Source organism: Ambystoma mexicanum, chromosome 12 (assembly GCF_040938575.1).
Source record: "Ambystoma mexicanum isolate Mex_15411 chromosome 12, UKY_AmexF1_1, whole genome shotgun sequence".
Taxonomy (NCBI): Eukaryota; Metazoa; Chordata; class Amphibia; order Caudata; family Ambystomatidae; genus Ambystoma; species Ambystoma mexicanum.
In genome coordinates, this window is record NC_090936.1 from 648,435,280 (window position 1) to 648,460,196 (window position 24,917).

The window sequence follows — 24,917 nt, forward strand, 5'->3', positions numbered from 1 at the left end:
TCCTAGAATACAAAGAAAAATTGTGCCAGACAGGCAAATGTGTAGTATGGAAAGGAAATGCTAACTGGTACAATTGCAGGCAAATGTGTAGTATGGAAAGGAAATGCTAACTGGTACAATTGTATGGAATATCTTTCAGCTCTCAAGGATAATTTTGTATTCATTCAAATGATATCTGCTGTAGAGAGTCTTCATGTTTAGTGGCATCCCAATGACTTGAAAATTGTGAACTTCTAAGAACTATTGATTTTGTTTCTTTACATTCATCCTACTACCATGAAACAGCACAAATGTCAAATACATCAAAAGTCGAGTATGAGTTTCTTTAACCACAGAGATCCCTGTCCTGTTAATGCCTATTCTATAGGAGAGTAGCCTCTCCCTGAAAGGTGAATACAGGGAAGTGTGACAAACTTTTCAACGCACCCAGGATGGGAACAGGGAATATGAGCAATAGTGAGATAGTGAGGATGTGTTATAAAAAGCATGTCTATTTTTTTATGGAATGAAAGATACGGTTTTATAAACAATTAAGGACACATTTGTTACGAGGACCATATTTAATATCAAATACAGTGTAAGGAGGTTGGAAAGGGAGGGAATGGACTAAGATCTGGGGTATTCAATTGACTCAAAGAATTTGAGGGTAAGGCTGATACTGAGGTGAAAACACAATGGATAGAAGGTATGTTGATTTAAGAGACAATTGTAATGCAGGAGTAGTGCTAGTTGTGTTTTTTAGAACTAGTTAAATGTTGGACAAACTGCAAGAATGGACAAAAACGGGAGATCCAATGCAAGCAGGCTTTGTAAAAGGCTTAGGGACCTCTGCAAATATACTGGCACTGAGCATCTTGAAACCGAAAAGCAAAGAGCATAAACCAGCTGTTTTTATTTTTGTTTAGCTTTGTTGACCTGGTCCAGGCTTTCGAGACCAGGTCAGCAGGGAGTCTTAATGGAAGAAACTGAAGGCCAACAACTGTCCGGATGAAATCCTAGAGCCCATTCAAGCTCTCTGCACAGAGACATCAATTTGAGTCAGATTAAACAACGCAGGACTTCTGTCAACGTAAATAAAAACGGAAAAAGGCGTGACACAAGGTTGTCCCTTAGCCCCAGCTTTATATAATGCATATATCAGTGACTATAAAGACACCGAAACTGGAGTTAGAATGTTTCCACCTTCTTTGGGCGAGGATAAATTGTCAAGCCTTTTGTACGCAGACGACATTATATTAATAGATATGACCATGATAGGTTTACAAAGGCAGTTGGTAAACCTGCAAAACTATTTGAGCCATAACAACTTTGAACTCAAAAAAGAAAAAAAAGAAAATGTTTTTTGCGAAACAAAGCAAAAAGGAGGACCAAATAGAAATAAGGTTGGAAGGGTTCCTGTTAGAAAAGGTGGACCATTTTCGATACTTGGGAGTCATTATAAGCAACAGCGTAATAGAAACCCCAATGCAGGATCATCCTTTTGGGAAAACTAAAACCCTGGAAGCCCAAGGAAAAATTGTCAACAAGAAATATGGTTGTTTCACCCTAAAGCCCATCATTCACTAGTACAAGGCAAAGGTTGTCCCAAGTCTGAGCTACGGTGCGGAAGTGATGCCAATGTTGCTGGAAAATCTTTCGCCCAAATTGGAAGGGCTGTTTTGGTGTTGAGTTCTGCACTTGCCAAATTGAACCCCCATGGCAGCGATTCGCAAAGAACTGGGCCTCACGTCACTTAAGATAATAGTGGCTCGAAACAGGCTCATGCTGCATAGGAAGATCATTCACCCTAATCCTCCAAAGATTCTAAAGCATCTTTGGCACAAACTCACAAAAGGCTCATGGAAGACCATGTTGACTTGGGGGTCAAGAAACAGGTCCCTCCTGGAGTCAATTGAAAGCTCGGAGAAGGAACTGATAAGCGATCCCATTAAGGTATCAAAGCGCCTACTCCAACCTGACTGGATCCAAACTTTGGATGAAACAACAACGTTAAAGTTGTTGTTGTTTTTGCCTCATAATCCGATCAAAGTAAATTAAGTTAGGAGCTACTTGGCAAAATTCCCTGATTGCAAGATCCGACAGAGTTTTTTGAGGATTCGACTGAACCTATTGCTTATGAAAAAAATCTTATCAGCAAGAGGTCAATCGAGCACTAATCAATGTAGATTTTGCAAAAACAAGGATGTTGCGGAGAACATCAAACATCTTCTTCTGGATTGCTGGGGCTCGTGTCACGCATCTGGGGCCCTTATTCCGTGACCTACATTACTTTGACAGAGAAGAATGGTGGTCCAGGCTAATGAGTGGATAGAAGGTAAAATGGGTGGTGGCAATTGTTCTTTACTTTCAAACATTGGGCCTAGACAAGCCCTGGGAAACAGCCTGATCATTCGGAACGGTGCGAGGAGCGGTCTATGATCCACTCTAATTAACTCCAGTATCCATGGGAAAAACCTTGATGGGGAGTGACTGTTTTAGAAAGAGAATAGGCAATCTGAAATGATTTGCCACCATGGAATCAGTCTCCTGACGCGGTAAATTAATTATGTAATAAATGGACTATCAAAGAAACAAAGAGTCTTATTAGCTAATAAACTTCTAAGGAATGTTGGATGAAAATGGAACCTAAACTAGGAATAATTCTGTAAAAATTGTAAATTCAATTTAATCAAATATAAATAAAAAAAGAAAAATGTTGATTTGAGCTCCCCACAATTAACAAACCTAATATGTGTGGAACAGAAAAAACCTAGTGCATACCATTTGGTCAGCTGTTTTCTCTGTCCACTTGGAAAAAAAACATATGGCTATCAATGAGTACAGCACAGGGAATGAGAAAATGTGTATTCTACCTAACTGATCACTCCATATATCCACCAAACACAATGCTTCTATGGCTCATTTTAAGCAGTGAACCTATTATTCATATATTATGACATGTGGTTTTATCTACTCCTGCATCAAACTTTTACCCCAGGCTCTTGTGTAATGTCTTGACTATCACATTAACTCACCTTGTTAGTGAAAAATGTGTTCATTATTGGCATTGGATGAATTTACTTTGCACAAGCACATTTTATCACCACCAGTTTACGGTTCTAAATCACACTCGCCCATCAGTCCATTGTCAGAACTTTTGAAGGGAACTCCGTCATACCTATGAGTAACCTCTGTGACTTGGGTCTTTGCTATCTATGGTGGTATGGGTAGGTACATGATATAAGGAAGACATGACATGTCTCCTTCTGCTCACCATCTGGAACCTGGGTCTTCAAAATCAAGGCCCAGCTCTCATAAATGATATCCTGCTCCGCCCAGATGAATAGGACAAATAGAAGAACTTTGAACTCTTCACCAGTATAGAAAGCAACATTAATGCTTTGATCCTGCATAGGAAACCAAATTGCATAAAGACTAGTGCCCCTCATGTCGGACAGGAACTTCCATTCAATGTAATGAAGAAAGGTAGAGTAAGATGGAGCCTCCTTCTTGAAGAGAACCTAAATTGCTGGTTGGATTGGGATGAAAACCATGCCATGGCGATGGAAATCCATTCTAGATGTGAGAATTTCCAAAGACAAAACAAGAGGGTAATGTAATATGGCAATTGTAATGCGCCTATTGCCATTAGTATGGCCTCAAAGTGGTATTGGATGAATGCCATTGGGGGACCAAAGTCTGAGGTATGGGAGATTGGTCAGAAGAACTTAGAATGCGTGTGTGCATTTTACCCAGAACTAAGGTGGTGGGGGGGGGGCAAGTACCTGTTAGCGACCCACATAGAATTGGCTTGTGGTTGGGTGCTGTGAAAACTGTCCGGAGAGTATGCGAGTCAAGGAGACTGATGTGTCCAGCTAGACCAAATTTCTGTCATGGGACTTAGCTGCATTCTAGTTGCAGAGGTGATGTGCGAGATGAGTTCAAGTAGCGGGATATTGCGGATGAATGCAGGTGGGTGGCTGTGGCTTGGGAGGGATACAGCGATCTTCCATGGAGATGGAGAGCAATAAGTACCCGTGACTCATAGCCGATTACTTGTTTCATTGACAGAGTGCTGTACCCGTTGCTCGGCCCTTTCTTGGAGTCTCCTCATGTGGCTAATCGGTGCCCATGCCTACCTAAACGGGGGCATGGTTCACCTAAAGGTGGCATTGTCCACAAGTCTTTCTGGGGCCTTGGTCCAAAATACCTTCAACTATCCCTCCGTAAATTCCTCCCATCTCGAGCCCTTTGCTCCTCTACCTCTAACGCCCTCTGGGTCAGTCGTTTTTCAGAGAAACGAGCTTGGGGTAGATCTGTCTTCGGCTGGGTCCTCCCTTTACAACCGCCTCCCTGCCATCTTGAAACTTGAGGAGAACCATCTCTGGTTCCGGAAGCAGCTCAAGACCTTCCTATTCTCCCTTCTTCTCCCCTGCTGATCTGCTTTGATATCTCAGCACTGTGCACCTGGCCACCCTCTGTCCTTCAGGCCCAGGTACCTGCTCACCCTGTCTCCCTCCTGCACTGCCTATCGGCCACCCCTTGCACTGTGGTCTGTATCTGTACCCATACAGTCCCCCACCCACTTTTCTTCTGCACTTATCAGATATACCCTATCTGACTAACCTAACACTTTGCCACGTGCTGGCTGCACTACCACGGTTTATCGCCTTTATTTATTGTGCTTATTATTTATTCTGTTCCCTCCTCTGTTACGCACTTTCCCCTTCTCCCTTTCCCATGCATTTGCATGTTCTTAATGTCACTGGGCCAAGTAAGATAGTTGTTTTTGTTCTCCCCTCCCTTTGCCTGGTCGTGCTCTGAAACACTTGTGTACGAGCGCGATGTGTATATCCGAGACGGATGCTAAGAGGGATGGAGTCCCATATAAAGGGAAACAATGCAGCTATGACCAGCTAATGGCATCCCTTTCTCCTTTAGTAACAAGAGCCAAGGCCCCACAAAAGAAAAAATAACACAACATTTAGACATTGATTGGTTTGACAACGAATGAGCAGACCATAAATTAGAAATACAGAAGGCCACTAAAAGCGGTCTTAATACACAAAAAATAAGACATTCAAGGTGATAACAAAACATTAATTATTGACCAAGAAAACAGAATCTTTGAACCAACGTTGGCAGGGATGCAAGAACATTTTGTAGGTGTATATAGCTCAAGGTCTAGCACTATACACATCCCAAGTTGAAGCCAATATCGTGTGGTTGACTGGTTAAATCACTTTACAAAAGTGTTCAATAAGGAGACCCTTAATTCTCTGGAAAGGAATAAGCCGAATAACAGGGAAATTGGGATCGCAAATCTGCCTGGTGAAGTGAATTAATCAAATATCAAATGGAGCAGAAGGCTTAACACTAATTAGCAATTGTCTCGCCTGGGAGGCTACTTTCCCTGCCTATAAATTCATAGAAGCAATTAACCATCAGGCTGAAGGTAAAACTCCTAGGCCTAAAATGAGCCCGACAGAATTGCTTCAGCATGCAGAAGAGACCAGTGGATTGAACTTCTAAAAGCCATCTTTGTATTTTTCGCCATTTATCGTATATGTTCAGGCTCATGGTCCAACTATCATAATTGCCTTTTATAACACACCTTTTACACAATCTAGGTCCACTCTGGATCCTCTTTATCTCACAGAACTAGATTGTATAAGCTTTAGTCCTGTCATCTGAACTGAGCAAAATGAATGGATCTCAAAGGCAATCAGGCCAGAGTAGACCAAATATTCACACTGACACATTATATACACAAGTTTGGACTACCAAAAATAAGCTGCTATATGCTTGTGGATCTGCTTCGAATCACATAGTTTTCATAGGCCGGCATTTAGTGGTTAGGAGTATTGCGTAACTTGTTTTCAAAGTTCGAACATGATGTTGAAAGGGCGTGTATGTAATACTATCCCTAGAGTGACGTGTAATGTACCCATGGTGCTTCACACATTGTGCTCCTCAGATAGATTTCCCCCCCCATCCTAGTCTGTCACTCTTTGCAAAGTTCCTAGCTTTACCGCTAGACTGTTATTATGGCGATATCTGACCCAGCACTATCTTTTTGTATTTGAGGAACAGGGATGTCCATTTCAATCAGAAATGACTTATGATAACACAGTTACACATGGTGGAGGCATTCCCACGAAGGATACCTCTACAATAGCACAAAGATGAGAACAAGTGGTGAGACAGTTATATTAGAGTGTACTGAAGTGTAACGTATACCAGGGACTATATACAAACATGTGGTTTAAAGAGGTAATATCATCCTAATGGGGCAAGTGCATCAAACTAAACAGGAGTATTGTTTAAACATTCAAAATTACAGTATTAAGTGAAGGTTGAGCCTCACTTTGAAGAGATACACAGTTGGACTGACTTTAATTGTTATGGGCAGAGGGTTGCAGTGGAGCAGGACAAATGGAAGAAAGTGCATAAGCGAGATGAGACACATAGATGTTATGGGATGGTGAGGTTGAGTGCAGAGGAGGATGAGAAGGGAAAGAGAGGGTGAGTAAACTGGGATACAGACATACAGGTACTGAGGAACAAGACCAATTCTAGCATTGTAGACTAGGGCGAAGAACCTGAAAAGAGTGGTTGTGCATGGAGAGCCAACCAGCATGTTGGTAGGTAGAAGTGGGGGGAGGATTTGGTTGGTAGTAGAGAGTGGATAGCAAAGGTGAGCACTTTGCCTAGAGGGAGGGAGGAAGGAAGGAGTATAGAGGAAGGTCAAGCCGTGTTCTTCAGCAGTAGTCAAGTTTTCTGAGAACAGCAATGGAGATTTGAGCTGTTGTAAAGTGTCTGGTAAGAAAATGAAAAATGTTGAGGAGGTTAATCCAAGCAGCAGAGGCAGTGGTAGTGGTAAATTGTTGAACAGATGAATAGTGATGAACCTTGGCTCTTTCAACTGCAGTCTGTCTGGAGCATGGCTCTTTCAACTGCAGTCTGTCTGGAGCAGAACGCTAAAGCATGCGTCCGCTCTACTGCCACTCTGCACTCACTTTCTTTTAGCTATGACTACTACAGCTCATGCCTGGTACTGCACCTATTGGGGCCTTGATCTTGCCACCTTTGTGCAGGAACCTATACTGGAAAAGCCATACCATTAGTCTTGCAGAATGAGGGTGCCAGAGGCTTAGTGGTTGTACGCATGGTTTGGAGGCATGCAGCCACAAGGGTGCTCGAGTGCTGGCTGCACAGTACGTGGTCTTACATCCACTTCAAGGAGATGGGCTGATTCAGGAACCTCATGGGTATCCCCTGCCAATCAACTGGGGCATTGTGGACTAGGCACAGGGATCCTCCACATGCACTATTAGGCCCAGCATCACTTGGGGGGGGGGCAACACCCAGCCCCTATTTCCATCCTACCCTTTATCCCAAGAGTCAAACAGGACACTTTGTCACACCTCCCAGGTGAAAATCTTGCTTTGGATACTTTTTCATCTTGCATGGGACAGTAACAGTCTATTTATCTCATGACTTTCAAGCAGTCCCTCATCTATATCTGGGTTGTATAGTTTCTTGACTGTGTTTTTTCTGTATCTTTCTTGGATTTTGTGCAGGTTGTCCGGGGCTTGCATTTGTCCTCCTGGACTCTACTACCAGGTGCCACCTGGTTACTGTAAGCTGTTCAGGTCTGGTATCAGATTATGGAAAACAGCTAGTCGCCAGGGAACTGCATCCTTTCCTCTCCTGTCTCAGGCTAGAGCTGTCAGAGGTCCCCCCCACCCCTTAGGTAATTTCCCCTAGATTAACCTCCTGCCCTTCTCTGGGACCCTCTCCACCGCCTCAAGAATATTTTCCTTGCCCTGTTTTAAAAAACTTCATGCCCTTTATCTCCCTGTTCCTTGCACTCTTCCCTTTTATATTTGTACTTATCCTTTCTCTTCTGATGTTCCAGTTGCTCCTGCTTCTCACTTTTTTTTATAAATTGTATTACCTCTCCTTTTTCTATTTATCCACTCTTCCCCCTTGCATACTCTCTATTACCACGTTGTCCTCTCCTGCTCCTCTCGCTCCACTTGTTTCTGTCTGCACCAATAGGTCTCCTAACTCTCCCACCTCATCAGGGGCTGGCTCTTTTTATACCATGTAGAGGCGAGAGATTTGCCCAGTGATAACAGGGTGTGCTTCTACACTTTTTCAGAAAAGGAGCAGGCTTCAGGATTAATCAGACACTGCTTGTTCATACAGTTTCTCCACGTGAATGTGATGGTGGAGTGTGTTGCCCTGTGGCTCCACACATTGAGCTTACTTAAACCCCAATCATCATCTTGAATCCATCTCTCTGCTTTTGGGTGACCGACTTCAACACGGTCCCGTCAGAGTCTGCTCTAGGCTGTTTTCGACTACGGTGTGGCTTCTGTTTGTTAGGAGGCTCCACAGTACAGGAGTTAAGTGGGGTCCACATCGCCACCTGGAAACCGCGCTCACCCATTGGTTTCCATCTACGAGCTGACATTCTTCATTAGTAAGCTGTGGTTCATGATCTGTGAGCGGCAGACCAATTGAGCAAGCTGCACCCTATGGCATCAATTCCTTTTTTCCATATGCTCAGCTTCAGGAATTACACTGCTATCAATTACTAACTGATGTGTGTCTCCCTGCTCCAATGCCTCAGACTTTAATCCCTGTAAGGACTGTGGGAAGCCGGCTTCGGTATCTGATGCACACCAGCACTGATTGTTGTCTTGGACTGGATCATGACACGGATTAGTCCAGCTGCTGTTGGCTGGATCAAAAGAGCAGAGCAATAGTCGAGACGTGAACAAAGTAATAAAGAAACAAGAAGTTTAGTGCCTTGAAAGTAAAGGGTGTGGTTTACTAATATTGTATATAGTAAAGCAACAGGACCAAGCAGTATTAAAGATATGAGAAGAAAAAGTAAGAGGATTAAATATTACCCAAGGTTGTTAGCAGAAGAGGCGAGAGAAAGCTGAGAAGGAGGGAACATAACAAACTGGAGAAGAATCGACAAAAGAATAGATGAAGATAGAAAATGTAGAACTTACTTTGAGTGAACAGGCGGGGTAGCCACTCGAAGTTGCTGTCACTGCTATAGTTGTGGAGACTACCAATGGAGACACAACCATGTGAGGCTTATGAGAGGGTCATTATGCTTCTTCCCTTTATCTGAAGCCTTCTCTGCCACCCTGTCTGCTTTGTCTGATATGCCAGAAGGACTCGTAGCTGATCCACCCCCCTGAAGGTCCTAGAAGAACCAAGAGATAAAACAAAGTGGGTGCGAGAGGCAAAGCTCTTCTCCAGCATGGGGTCTGGCATGGATTCACATGCTCATGAATATTCCCCATCGTCAAGCTGGGAATCCTCGGTAAAAGAAAAAAATAAGTTTAATTTCTGAACTGTCTTTCTCCTAAGAACCAATCACTGAGCTCTGGAACTGCCCCCAGCCAATGACTGCCCTCTACCTAAGCCCCTCCTCAGGCAGCCATCTTCAGATTTTTACCACCCGTTCAAGTGTTGGGAGTCCTCGTGCTTGGCTCTCAAGCTTTTACTGCGTATTTTGCTTTTTTGGAAAAGCTTCTCTATTTTTCAGTCAATCAAGCCCATGTGCTCCATCGATCTTCTTTCTGATTTAATGGGGACCTGTTTTTCGGATTCTTCAGAGCCCCTCAAGGGTGGATTTTCGTTGCAATTTCTTCATGGAAGCTCCTAGAAGAGTCTTCAGGCCTTAATCGCGTGGATCACGTCAGACTAGAAGGATTCCCCTTCCCTTTTCAAGCTTTGTTCTGACTGTGGTTTGCAGAATGTTTACATGGACGATAAGCATTCCCAATGCCTGTATTGCCTGTACCCAACGCATAAGGAGGAGGATTATGCATTTTGCTGTGAACTCTGGAAACGCACATTGAAGGATCGGCATAAACGGCTGGAAGAGTGGCTGCAGGCCAAGGCCTCTGCACCGAGTGGTTCCCAGGAGCATGCCTCTCCCGAATCTGGGAAAGCTGAGCGGGCTTCTAAGTCCTTTGAGGGTGCCCCTCCCACATGGGTCCAACAAAAGGCCAAGCACCGCAAGTCCACTACTGTCGGGAGCGCCGCTGCGGCAGGCTCCTCCAAGGGCAGGGCGCGTTTGACATCTCCGGCTGCATCGGTCTCCAGTCAACGCTCTGGATCTTCAAGAGGAAGTCGGATCACCTGGTCAAGCTGAAGGTGGCTTAGAGAAGACCAAACAGGGTACGGCGTCCGGCCCACCCACGGCGGATAAGGCCAAGGGGGAGCGAGGGCCCGAGCCCTAAGGAGAAGGCCAAGGAAACGGTGTCCGGAGTAACCGTGAAGGCCAAGCAGGACAAAGGGCCCGGCCTGACTGTGAAGGCCCAGGTGCACCAGACGAAGGTGGCATCTTCCATAGAGGTGGTGGTTACGTCCCTTTTTCGGAGGCAGCAGGGGCAGACCCGCAGGGCGCCCCTCTGACGGCAAGGGTGTCCCTTCCTCCCAGGAGGGAGACTTCATTTAAGCCCATTGAGAAGACCCCGTAGAAGAGAATGCTGATAATCTCCCCAAGACAGTCTCTCTGGACGCGAAGAAAGGGGGGGGAGGTGTTGAGTTCCTCTAGGGCACGGACATCTCCTCTGCCAAGGAGGATGAACTTGTTTACCTCCAATCCATCGAGGAAGACGATGGCGACGAGGGAAACATCGGAGTCGCGCCCTATGACGAGGGCGGCGGCAAACACAAGGATACAGTCGTGGAGCCTCAGGAGACTAGGGTCGTAGCCCGGCTCCTGCGCCCCAGCTGCCTATCCCTGCTCCTCAGCTGTCACCTGGAAAACTTTCTATGGACATTCTCTCTACCCTGCATACGTTAATATCTGAGATACAGAGGAGGATGCCAGTGATGCTGCCACCCGTTCCCCCCGGCCCCCCCAACAGCGCCGGCTGCCCTGCTGTTAACGATGGGGGAACTGCCAGCAAAGAGTAAGAGGCACCCACTGACTCTTTGCCACCTTTCGCCTCCTTCTCCGCCGCCCATGTGGGTGAGACGGGGTCAGACACAGTGACGATGACGGCAGTATGGGGGACCTCCCGTTGCCTCTGCCCAGATCCTCTCCGCCGGACGAGGTTCGTTCCATGCGATGATCTCCAGAGCATCAGAGCTTTTCCAGCTCACGCCGGAGGAGAAGGAGGGTTTCTTATACCAGCGCCGCAAGGCGAAGAGGAAGACCATCCTTTCAGTTCCGCTCCTGGATGGCATTTGGGATGAAGGACTGACGCTTATGAAGAACCCTTCTACAGCCCCAGCGAAGAGGGACCGCCTAGAGAAGTAGTACAGGGTGCCGGACTCTGTGCATAAGTGTTTGCGGGCCCAACTGTCACCGGACGTTGGATGCGATGGGTAGGAGAGTCATCTACTGTGCGGCGACGACCATGAAGGCCACCAACGCCCTAGCTATCGTGGCACGCTACGATCAGGAGCTGTGGTTCAAGCTTGCACCTCTACTGGACTTCCTTCCCGACAATAAGAGGTCAGAGGCTTTGGAGATTCTTCAAGACGGTGGCCATGGACATCGCGGACACTGGGTTCGGCCAGTTCGCTTGTTCGCTTGTAGGTGAGCTTGGTGAGGAGGTAAGAGATGCTTATGTTGAGCCTTGCCACCTCTCATGATTGTGCATGTTATGTACTGCTATGAATTCTGGTAGGCAGAAACCTGTGCAGTTCCCTCTGGGACCACTGCAAAAGATTTAAGACTACAGGTGTTTGGCAGTAAACCCACTTGGTAGCAGTCTGTACCACACAGATTCACTTGGTAGCTGTGGCTGAGCAGTCAGACTTCCCTCAAGAAGAGTTAGGCAGTATACAGAGTATTCACAATAGGTCAAAAGAACACAGTAGAACAAGTAAACACTGACCAGGGCTTGGTGTAAAAGAGATATAATTATTTATTTAAAACCACATCTAGAAAAACACACAGGCACTAATAGTAAGCAATTCAAAAACACGGTCACTAAAAGATATACACTCCCTTAGAAGAATATTAGACAAGTCTTAAGTAAACCTCATTTATTTTCAGACAGCGGTGAGCGCTTAACGCAGATGGCACTCTAATAATTTGTTTTAAAAGGGAGAGAAAAGCAGAGAATAAATTGAAACAGATCCCAACACTTTTTCACGAACACAACAAGAGAGGAAGGCAAAGTAACACCGTGAGTTTGGAGTCAGTAGGCCGGATCCACTTTAAGAGGATCAAAACGAAATGTGTCCAAGGTCACACGGTTGCAGTGCACAAAAGTCTTGTAACGGTTCAAAAAGGAGTTGGACCAAAGAAAGGGACCAGTTAGAAGGTCAAGGCGGTCAGCCCAGTCCAGAAGGTTAAGGGGTTATTATTACCTTGTAGCAATCTTTAGAAAGGGAGGCCTGGCGGACACGGTACCTTAAAGTGGTGAGGTGAGAATACTCCAGCGGGGGCAGTTGTTCCTGGCAGCGGATGCAAGTCGGTGCTTCGTCCGGGGGGAAGAGAGGATCTCGTCGGGGAGGAAGACAGGAGTCCGTTGCACTGCCAGGGAAGAAACCAGCCGCAGAGTTTCTCAGGTAAAAGGAGCGGTCCTTTGATTCGCGGTCCAGTGGTAAGTGGCTATCTGGTTGCCGGGGTGCTTGGCATGGGCAATTCGACCACAAGCCGGTCTGGGGTGCGAAGAGAAGAAGGTAAACTGGTTGTGCCCACCAGTCAGGGGAAGAAGCCTCTCCAGCCGGGAGATCTCCTCTGTCGTCGGGAAGTGGTGAGTCGGTTCCGCAGGGCTCCACTGGTGGTGTTGTCGTGGTAGGTCGGCTCAGCTTCTCCCTCGTCGGATTCTCAGGTCCTGTGGCGACTTCTGAAGTTCCAGTCCCCAAAGCCCTGCTTTTATGCAGCACACCCCCATTCACTCAGCCTAGCTGTCAATCAAACATGCTAAGTGGTGAGCCGGCCGGCTCACCACTTGGGCCAATCACACAAGAGTGCGACTTGAGTTACCAAGGTAACTCAGTCCAGGGTGCCTAAACCCCCTCCCACAACCCATGTGGTACCCAGACATGGTGGCACCACTTTTGGAGGCTTCTGTGGAGAAGCCCGCCAAAAAGTGGACCAAAGGGCTCGACTTGGGTTGGAGTCACAGAAGAGAACACAAACGCCATTTTAGAATCGAGTCCTGGCAAAAAATGCCAACCGGCGAATTAATATTAAATAAATAAACCGGCGGTATGTTCGAGGCTATGAGAATTAAATAATTAAAGGTGGTAGCCTCGAACAATGGGAAAATCCCATAGGGATATATTTGCGGTCGAATATAAAAAGTAGTATCCACTGCCACCAGCCAAAACTCGATCAGGGGGGACGGAGACGTGCCCCCTCGACTAACAGACCCCGGGGCAATCGAATTGCCCCGACCAGTACGTCCACAATATGATGGTTTGTACTGGTTTCTATTAATAATTTGGGACTAGTAAAGCCAATGGTGACTTTACATGCCCTGGGAGACAGTAGTCAGTCCCAGGGTATGGGGTCTATGGTGGGGTGTCACTATGACACCCCTGTGTCACTGCACGGAGGGTGCTGTGTAACACACATAGTAAAAACACATGAGACTCTATGGAGTAAAGGACCCCATAGCGTATAAAACACATTAACAGTCAAAGGAACACCATAAATCATGTCCAAGAGTGGGAGAAAAAGAGTCTCACTCTTGGCAGGAGAAAAAAAACAAACTCCGGAAATCCAGCAAAGCTGCTGGGGGACTCACTAGGTTAGGAAATTCAGCCTAAAGAGAGAATTCTCCCTAACAAATTCTTTATTTATGAGCATGTGAATCCATGCCAGACCCCATGCTGGAGAAGGAACATGTTACTTACCTGTAACTGTTGTTCGCCAGCATGGGTCTGGCGTGGATTCACATGCAAACCCTCCCGCCTACCCCTCTGCGGCTCTTCTCTTGGTCCTACTGCCACTTTACGTGCTACTAAATCTGAAGATGGCTGCCTGAGCAGGGGCTTAGGTAGAGGGGAGTCATTGGCTGTGGGCGTATGACCCAGAGCTCAGTGATTGGTTGTTAGGAGAAAGACAGTTCAGAAATGAAACTGAAACTGATTTTTTCTTTTTCCGAGGATTCCCAGCCTGACGATGGGGAATATTCATGAGCATGTGAATCCATGCCAGACCCATGCTGGAGAACAACAGTTACAGGTAAGTAACTTGTTCCTTATGTGCCATTAGCACTACGCCCCTTCCACTCCCCCAACCTCAAAATGCAAATAAGCCATAACTCTATGGGGCCCATTGTCCGATCAGGGCACTAGGGTCGTACTGCAATCTCTCACCTCTTCTAGATAAGGAAAGGGCAGGCAGGAAAATAGTTTGTCTTGTGCCAGACCTGGTTTAGACTAGAGCATGGACCATTATCGTAATACTCTGTGGTAACACCCTAAGTCACTCATGATTGGTCGACCTCAGCAGAGAAGACCACACTCCGAGAACCCTCAAGTGTCCTACGTAGAGATCTGGACACCCTCCGGGTGAAAGCTGGTATGCCATATCTTAAGGGAATAGGGCTCTTCTTGGATTAGTAAGTCGCTCTAGAGTCACGTGACCATGGTAGCGTCTGAGGAAAGTTCTTTCAATAAAGTAATGTTTTTTTTTTTTCCTTACACTAGTCTGGATTCTGAATAGGCTGGTGGAAACGCTCATCCCACCATTGTAGTCTTGATCAAATCACCTGACTCAGAAATGTTGCACAGAGCTTAAGAAGGCCAAAAATGATCAGGTCCAAGACACTGAAGGCAAAGATGGTGAAGTTCAGCATCAGGGAAGGGCCTCTGACATGACATGCACCTTTAGAATCCCCTGCGTATACTGAAAGAAAAAAACCTGACGCATTAAATAAACAAAACTAAGGGGGCGCATGGATGGAGGTTGCCTGATTGTGCCCCTCTATCGCCCAGGCCCATAGTGTGTTTGCCCCTACATATGGCACCTGTGGTGCTTTGAAGACCCTGGAGCGAACTTGTTGAACCTACGGGCCCCAGCTGAGCCAAAACCCCATTATCGGTGCTCCCTAGGGGGAGTTTGAGCCCTGTTGACGGACGAGAAACCCGGGATGGAGTGGCATTGCTGGCGCACATCGACCTGGAGGGCGAGCTCACACCCCCCCCCCCGATCCCCCCCTGTTTTTCCTGAAGGGTGGCCTGTTGCAACGGGGGAGAGGGAATACCGGATGTGCCCCCCTCTCTGCCACAGAGACACCCAGGCCCATGTGCGGGCTGTGTGAGCTGGTCCTGCATGCGGCCTGAAACTGCTCTGCACGCCGCGATGGACGCTACGGGATATCCCTGGGGTGCAGAACAGTGAGTGGAGCCCCTGAGGTCCTGAAGAAAGGGGTGGGCCCTTGGGTCAGGGTAGTGCACCTGCCCACCCCCCCCCCCCAACCCCCCGGCCTGGCATTTGGGCCAAGCGTGTGGAGCCTGAAGGCCCCAGACGGAGGATGAGACAAGGAACACCCTTGAGACCTGGATGTGAAGGACAGCCCGGGCGGCGTTGAACTTAATGAGCAGACCACATCCTTAAGATGCCTAGGGAGAGGTACGGGCCCCCTTCCCTGGGGCGTGTGCCCACCTCCCCAAGGCCACATTAAAGGGCCCAGGGGCATGATGCTCTAGCAGAAGTAGAGGGCAGGTTCTGGACCACCAAACTACCCCCCAAACTAATGTCTGGTGGCATTGGAGGCTATTGTGCCCACGAGGACACAGGTGTTTCTTGATGAGAAACCCAGGCTGGTGTTTGCGCAGAGGATCAGGCCTCTCCTCGATAAGGTGGCAGCAGAGGTGTGGGCCACCATCTTTTGCAGCGTGTGCCTGCCTCCTTGACCCGGCCCTTCGAGCCTGAAATCTTGGAAACCCATTTGGCCCTATTGCGGGGGAGGCAGCTCAGGCAGAGGGTCCAGAGTCACCTGTGAGTCAGCCGGAGGCGAGGAGGAGGCCCAAGGGAAAGAGGAGTGTAACCTGGATGCAACAACCGGGTTGGCGGAGGCCGCAATCGGGGTCTCACAGAAGCACTGATACCCCCACATTACCAACTGGAGGAAAGGTTCAACATCCCTGAGTATGGGTGACCCCCAGCCAAATAGTTCTGTGAAAGCGAAGTGAGTGGCACCTAACTACCTTGCGGAGGTCACCTCACTATCCTTTTGGAAATCAGGGGTATGAGGGCTGACACAGGGGGCCAAGTTGACAAGATCAATGTCAGATTTGACAAAATGTAAGAGAGTTAACGGGAGGTAGAGCATGACCAATCCTCACTGGACATGCTGAAAACCCAAATGGATGTGAGAATGAGCGAATTGGAGAAGAGAGGCAGATATGGTGCTAAAAATGAACTTCGAGAATCGTGAAAGGTGAAACAACCTACGGTTCTTTGGGGTTCCGGGAAAAGGAAGGGGAAACGGAAATGTATCTAAGGCGCACGATAAATGAGATTACCAAACTCCTCTTCCAAGATGAATCCATTGACGAGCCAAAAATAGTGTCCGCAGAGCGGGCAATCGCCCCGGAAGTCCAAATTAGTCCTGGCACGTTTCCATCACAGGCTCAAAATCTTGTAGAAGGCAAAGAGCAGGGGTGCTGTGATGATAGGCACAGCGAGAGTCACTATTTTCCAGGATCTCTCTTCTCTGACCCTTACGAGGAGGCGGCTGTGCCTCCCCCTGAGAAGGTGGCCAAATGAGAAAAGGGGTGTGCTATAGGTGGGGATTCCCATTTGTCATCTCCCTTGAGCCGGATGGGCACGGACAAAGGCTTGTTACTGAAGAGGAAATATGCAAAGTCACAAGGGAACTATTAGCAGAGGAAGGAACGTCCCAGGGTCCACAGGAAGAGAACGAGATTTACAGAGGCGGCGCATTAAGCGGCCGAGGAAAATAATCCTGGGTTCAAGGAAATGTATGAAGTTGAACACAGCACCCCCTAATGCTTCCTGAATATAACCCCCAGGGATTTCAGGAAGAGGGTGGGCTGAAGGGGCGCACTTTGGGCCAGACGCTGGGCGACACACGGGGGGAGACAGGGCCTGCTCATTGTGTGCAAAATATAATCTAAAAGGAAATTTGCGGGTTTGAGGAAAGTGTAAGGGGTACAAATTAACTAGGGGAATGTAGCAGGGATTGGGGAAGGGGACTTAGTAGTTATACAAAGGCTCATGTTATGTTCACTGGTGAAATTGAATTGTCAGTTGAGGGGGGAGTGCTCTTGCACTGATGGTCATGTGGGTCAAATGAATTGATTATGGCTGACCAAGTCAGGGCGGCGAAGGAGGACAGCGTGCGCTTGTATACATTGAATGTGAAGGGGCTAAACTCCCCTACTAAGTGGTCCATGGTCGCCAGGGAATTCAAAAGATCAGGTATTGATGTTCTGTTCCTCCAAGAAACACGATATCAGAAAGGGGACGAAAGGAGGATCACTTGTGGGCATATTGGAAGAGAATGTTGGGGATCGGGATGGTTAGAAAGGCAGGGGTGGTGATTCTGGTTTCGGAAAGGGTTACGGATGGAAGTGGCTAAGGTCTGGGCTGATGGAGAAGGGAGAGCTGTTTGGATCTCTGGCCTGATCAAGAAAATAAGGGTCAGTTTTGCAATGATTTACGCCCCAAATCGGGGTCAGAAGAGATTTCTGCAGAGAACACTAGAGAAAGTAATCGGTGAGGCCCACGGGCATCTTATCCTAGATGGGGACTTTAATGTGTGGATGGACACGAGGCAGGATAGGCAGGCCAAGCAGGTGGGAGACCAAGAACCCCAGAAACCATGGGAGGCAGAGTTGGGAATAGCCATGGAACTATACAGTCTTAGGGATATATGGATGCATCTCCACCCACAGGAGAGGGGGTTCTGCGCCGCATGGCACTCTCATGAGGATAGACTACCTGTATGTCACTAGGGACCTTTGGAAAGTAGCCAGGGAGTCTGGGATTCACCATGATATGGTGTCGGTGGACATTGACTGGGGAGGTCTGTACCCAAGAAACTCTAAGTGGAGGTGCAACAAATCACTGAGCAAAGATCAGGACTTCAGAGAGGATGTTGAGAATAGCATTAAGGAATTATTTGCCATCAATGACATGGGTGAAGTGAATAGGAAGATGGTGTGGGATGCGGAAAAGGCTACATGAAGGGGCTTGTTGATCAGGGAGGGAGCCGGAAGAAGAGGGAACGTGCATTACTAGAGAAAGGCCTTTGGGACAAAACAAGCGTACTCGATAGGAGAGCTCAGTCCACTCCCACGGAGAGGGAAGACTACATTCTGATAGCAGGGGGGCCTTAGGTAGGAGTTGAAATCATTAGAGGAGGGGAAGGTACTGCAGAAATATTATGAGAAAGGAGGTAAGGCCGACGCTCTTCTGGCTGCAAGGCTGAGGGGGCAGCAAGCAGATAGATGGGTCACAGAGGTAGACAATGAGAGGGGAAGTGGTGAGAATGCAGCTGAAGGGATCCAGGAGGTATTTTCCTCCTTTTATGAGGCTCTATATAGAAGTGATAGGAAGGCCACCACTGAGGAGTTTGCATCATACCTTGAGGGGGCCTCCATGCAATCCTTATCAAAGGTGGACTCGGATGTTATGGATGCCCCAATTACGAGTGAGGAAATTCAGAAGACCATTGGACGCCTTTGGCTTGGAAAGGCACCAGGTGATGATGGTTTCATCTCAGGCTTTTATAAAACCTTCTCATCGGTTATCCTCCCCTTCCTGACACTACTTTTCAATGATATCCTGGATACGCGGTGGGCACCAGAATCATTAGTCCAGGCCCTAATTTCTGTGATACCGAAGGAAGGCAGGGACCCTAGAGCATGTGGGTCGTATCACCCAATCTCGCCCCTTAATATAGATGCCAAGATTTATGCTAGGGTCCTGGCTGCAAGGCTGGATGGGCATCGTCCGAGACTTGAACACTCAGACCAAGTGGGGTTTGTGGGTGGGCGCCAGGGCTCAGACATTATGAGGACGACACTCCATTTGATTAATGAGGCCCAGACTATGTGGTGTGATCCCACACTCCTTTCAGTAGATGCAGAGAAGGCCTTTGACAGGGTGGCAAGTGACTTCCTTGAGGTGGTTCTAACCATATTGGGGCTGGGCAGAAGATTTCTAGGTGGTGGTATGGCAATTTATTCCGCCCCAGATATACAACTATACTATAAAGACACCCAGCTCAGGGTCTTAATCCCACACCTCAGACATTGGGAAGACGTGCAGTGGGTGGGGCTAGATATCTGTCACTTAAACCCGGCAACAGTAGGAGAATGGCTTTGGGTTCCCAGGACCAGCCTGTTGAAGAGGGTAAGGGAGCACCGCATTTTGGGTAATACCTGGAATGTAAGGTGCCCAGCAGCTGGAGGAATGAGGGACATCACAACGTGGTCCTCCCTGTTGGACACCTCTGAGACCGGGTATCGGAGATGCCATCCCGAACCCTGTGAGGTTCCAGACATGGTACAAGGCGGGTTTGGAAAGCGTTGGACACATGTGGAGAGAAGGCAGGTTCATTATGTTACACGAGTTGGAGGAAATCCTGGGGTTAGGCAAATTATCCGTCCTTTAATATCTGCAATTGAAGGGTATCCTTACAAGGGAGGACTGGAAAGAGAAAATTCAGAGAGAGCTCACCCCATTCGAGAAGATCCTGGATTTTGCCATGGACACAAGGGGTTGCATTGCACCTATAGCACACCCCTTTTCACATTTGACCCTGGTGGTCACAAGAGGGGGATCCTCACAGGCTGAGACAGATCTGGGAGGGAGACCTTGGACCTCTTGCCCCAGACGTGGCAGAGAATGTGCCGGGGGGCCTCCATGGCCTCTATCTCATAAAGTATAAACTCCATGCCATCAAATTGTTGCACAGATGGCAATACGACCCGGTTAGGTTGGCCAAAATGTTTCAAAATGTGAGCCCTAGGTGCTGACACGAGTGTGGTTTGGGAGACGATTATTGGCATATGTGGTGGGGGTGTGTTGTGGTTCAGACCTACTGGGATGAGGTTCTCGGCTGGATCAGGGACTTGGATGGGATACAGTGATGCACAACTCCAATGTTGGTATCGCTTAGACTAGAGGAGCAGGATGGGGAGTATAGAAGATTGCCTAAAATGATACATAGTCTGCTCTTAGCTGGACGGGCCTGCCTGGCCACACAGTGGGAGAGGAAACTCCCTCCCCCACCCCCTGCGCAGGCTTCTGTGAAAAATATACTTAACCGGCTTGTAATGGGATTAATCTGTACAGTGCTGAGGAGGGTGTGTTCCCCGGCGACTCGCTCAAAAAGGCGATTAGTACGCACAGATCGGACCCTTCGCCTATTTAGTGGATACATGACCCTCCCCCAAGAAGTGTTATGTAGTTTATGTGAACATTTTAGAGCCTTCTTTTCATTGTTTAGCGGGTTAGGGTGAGGGAGGGATAAAGTTCTATAATTTTTTGGGAAAACTTAATCAAATGTGAAGTAAAAAAATATATATATTCACTGGAAAAATGTGACAGCTGCTCGTGGTGCTCCTGGTCCCTCTGTCACAGAGAAAAGGACAGAGTTGGGCCATGCAGAGGCTTCATGTGGGGGGAGGAACATCGGTGACCGTACCGTACCCGTTTGTTTTAAAATGATGCTCTGCATCATGTTCGGTCCCCTCTGTGTATGATCAAGTAACCCCTTAAATTAGGGGTTGAGATGTTTGTTTATTAATTTAAATAGCGCGCCTGACCCGCAAGTATCTGGGCGCGTTTGCAAGGTTACAAGATAAGACAGCAAAAGTCATACAGCATAAACATGTAAGAATACAGTGCAACCATTGATCAGGTAGGATGCAATTGACAGGTTAGGGAGTAAAAAGTTATACAGGATGAACAGTGAAGGCAGGTTATTTACAGTGCACTCAAAGATCAAGTTAATTTACAAGACACAAAGTTGGGCTAGGCAACACATTATTTACAAAACACAAGATGATTTAGATAGCATATACTAAATCTTATGTTGCAGAGCAGTTATGTACAGCCAAGGAATGAGATTCTTGGTTAAACATCAAGAGAAATAAGTAATTTTTTAGCATTTTCCTAATGCAGTGGAAGGAAGGCTCGGATCTTAAATATACAAGTGAGGAGTTCCATAGGTTGGAGGCTAGAACAGGGAAACTGCTACAACCTGCTCTCTTGAGTTTGTATCTGGGGATATTGAGGCAATGAGAGTGATGGGTTCTAGTAGGTCGATCCGAATTGTTTTTGGAAAATTTGGCCTCTAAATATTTTGAGGCAGAGTTAGCAAGACTTTTATGAGTTAGGGTTAGTGACTTGCGGCTGATTCTGTCTTTCACCACTAGCCATTTAATGTTGCGTCTAGCCTCAGAGATGTATTGCCTTCTAGGACCGTTTAACACAGTTCTTACAGCGTTGTTTTGCAAGATTTGCAATTTGTTGATATTGTGTTTGCTGGACCCAAGTTATAGGGCGTTACAATATTCTATTTTGGAGAGGATTAATGCCCTAGCCAAAGTGATGCAACTTGGTGTGGAGAGAAATGGCTTGCATGCGTTAATTAACTTGCAGGTGTATGCCGTAGCCGAGGCTATGGAGTTAACTTGTCTTTTCAAGTTTAGTTCTGAATCTATATAGAAGCCCATGGTTTTAACCTCCTTGGATACTGTGATGATATTGCCGTCAATGTTAAATGATTTTAAAAGGTTACTTAGTTTATTTAGTCGTGGAGGGGGTCCAATGAGAATAAGCTGTCTTCTCGTCATTGAGACGGAGGCCATGGTTGACCATCCAAGTCTGAATAATGAGGTAGATTTTATTGCATGATTGTGTCTGTTTTATGGTCACCAGTGATGGGGATGAGAATCTGGGTGTCATCGACATAATTAGTGTAGGTGACAACCATATTGTCAAGGCCATCGAATAATGGCTTTGTAAAGGATGTCCTGTCATAGTTTCTAAAAAATAGTTTAGAATGACAAAACCTTTGAATACAAAGTTTCGAAAAAAGAAAATGCATTTTTTTTAATGTTCAATGGTTTAGTTTCGTATAGTAAAATACGTTTTTTTTTTAAAACGGGGGCAGCGGGGGGCATAAAAAAAATGCATTGGAACTTTTTTTCCAATGTTTTGTTGTCGAAAGTTTTGCCATTCGAAACTTTGACTGTCAAAAAAGTCACTATGAACCTTTGTAAAGATGTTGTACACCGTGGGGGAGACAAACGATCCCTGTGGTACTGCACAGGTGATTGTTATAGGTTCCGCTGAGGCAGTAGGGGAGAAGACTCTTGTTGTACGGTTGTCCAGAAAGAATTGGATCCAGGGACTAGCTTCATCAGAGAAGACGGCTGCTGATTTTAGGTGGTCACATATGACTTTGTGGTCTACTAGTTCAAATGCTGCCGACAGGTCTAAGAGGAGGAGGAGGAGGGCAAGTTTTCTTTTGTTCCTAATATCATCCATTTGATTTTTTTTTAAGTCTGTAAGTGCAGTTCCTGTTCCATGTTTAGTGCTAAAGTCTGACTGACGTAAGCCTAGAAGGTTGTTGGCTTCAAGATGCGCCTGAATTTGCAGGTACGCCGTTTTGTCAAGTATTTTCAACAGAAACTGGACAGTCGTAATAGGTCTGGGATAGATGGGTCGAGATTTTTTTTTTAATAACGGGAGGACCCAAGTGGTTTTTAAATGTTTAGGGACAGTACAAATGCTGAAGGAAGAATGTATTAGTGTTGTGATAAAAGGTGCTAGCTCCCTGGCTGCTTCTTTGATTACAGGTGCGGGACATGAATCCTCCTGACATCTGTAAGGTTTGAGGGAATCTATTATGTTTTCCACTTCAGGACTAGTAATTGGCTTGAATTTGAGACAATGTTCAGGTTTTGTGGAGGTCATTTGTGGCTTCTGTAGGGAGAAGATCATAGACTATTTTTTTTATTTTGAATTTTCTTTTGTAAAAGCTCCATTTTGTTAGCGTTATTTGAATGTTAGTGCACCAAGATTTATATTTGTTGCAGGTGTCTAAAAGGGTAGAGAGATTCTAATTCTCTTAGAATAAACAATAGTTCTCTAGTATTAGTCAGCTTTATTAATTATTTTGTTCTACATGTCTCTTTTTGTTTGAATAATTTCAGTTTAGTATCTAGTGGAGATTTTGGAGAGCTTTTCCTTGTTCTCAGGTGTAGGGTTGTTTTTCCAGGAATATTCAGCAGTTCTCTTTTGGTTCCGTAATGTTTTCGGATTGGGGGTAAACCATGAATTTAGGTGCGCGCCTGTTTTGCTTTTGCGTAGTTTTAGCGGAGCGATTTTGTCAATAGCATGGTTGATAGTGTTGTTGTAGAGGTCTACAAGAGCTGTAGGGTCTGAATTGATATCAGTGAAGTTAGTGATGGGATGGAGAAGTGGTAATAAGTTATCAATAGTCATATTTCGTTTATTTCTGGCAGGAACTGGGGGACCTATGGTGTTAGCTTGAGTATGATGGAGACAGTCTTGTGTGGAGATGGAAATACGGTTATGATCAGTCCAGGCACAAGGCTCATTGGACATGATTTTTATATCACAATTTAGGTCAGCAAGCCAGTCTAGCATTCTACCTTTTAGTAAGAGTGGGCAAGTTAATTTGGTGGGTAAGGACTAATTTCGTAATGGTATTAGCTAGAGAGGTAGCATCGTCATCTTTGGGGTCATGGAGACCTAGATTGAATTCGCCCAGTACTATAATTTGGGAAGCACGTTTAGTATTTGAGGTAAGTATTGAGGTAATATCCTCCTCAAAAGTTGATAGTTTCAGGAGGTCTGTAAATCAAGTGCATAGTTATGGTACGTGATGGTGTGAGTGGGAGTTTGATAGATAACTCTCCTGAGGAGAAAGGGAGGTTGGGGAGGGCCCTTAGTCCCATGTTTATTTTAGCAATGAAGGCAATGCCTCCTCCTCGGGCAGTATCTCTGTCTTGTCTTAGTAGCATGTCATTTTCAGAAATAGCTAATAAGAGTGACGGTCCTGCATCTGAATGCAACCAAGTGTGGATGGTGGTGGGAGGAAGGTTAGTAGTTGCCTGTGGAGCCAATTTGTTGGTAGGACTACAGTTTGAATTTTGAGTCTGTCTCTTTTTAGGTTGAGTTGGTGTATTAGGTTGTCTGAATTTGACATTGGCTGGTAGTTGATGCGTTTTTAACAATCTAGTTCCTAATCTAAGGTTTCTTTTTTTTTTCAGAAACATTTTAAGTTTCCAATAAACAACAACATTTTCATTAAAAGTACAACGTCTCATACTAAGCAGTAATAATCAAAATTACAGTACATTGTAAATGTCATATTTTGCGCATTCTAGCATAATAACTATATCCAATGAATTAAAGGAACATACAACTAATACACATATACAAGTACAAAAGACAACACAAACAGGAAGAGGAAAAAAGGGGAAAAGAGAAAGAAAAAAAAAGGGGGGACCCTCCCTCACCAACATTTTCGTAAAAAAGGCACAGTCATATCTGTTATATTTGCAATTCCATCACCACCTCAATCATAAAGAGCCAGAAAAGTACCCCATAACATCATTTAATCCTCTTCTTTATCTCTATTTTTCAAAGAAATCTTATACTGTGATAAAACCTGCAACTTCGACAACCACTCTTCAATACTAGGCTTTTTCCTCGTTTTCCAAATCCTGAGGATAAGCTTAAAAGCTACCATAATAACCCTATCAATCCAGCAAGAATGTTTTCTAGTGCACACGCACCTTTCTTTATGTGAGAATAAAATTATGTTAACAGCAGATCTTTGCAAGTGTATACCAAAGATCAAATAAATCCTATCAATAACCTCTCTCCAAAACAATTGTACTCTCGGGCATTCCCACAGTAAATGTAAAAGAGTACCTCTATTATTGTTACAACACCAACATAATTCACT

The 24,917-nt window shown here is 46.1% G+C and overlaps 1 protein-coding gene across 2 annotated transcripts in view; it reads left to right on the plus strand.

Moving 5' to 3' along the window:
• PUS7 (pseudouridine synthase 7) overlaps positions 1-24,917 on the plus strand; it is a 1,198,018-nt gene that overhangs the window by 1,015,001 nt on the left and 158,100 nt on the right. The window lies entirely within an intron of this gene.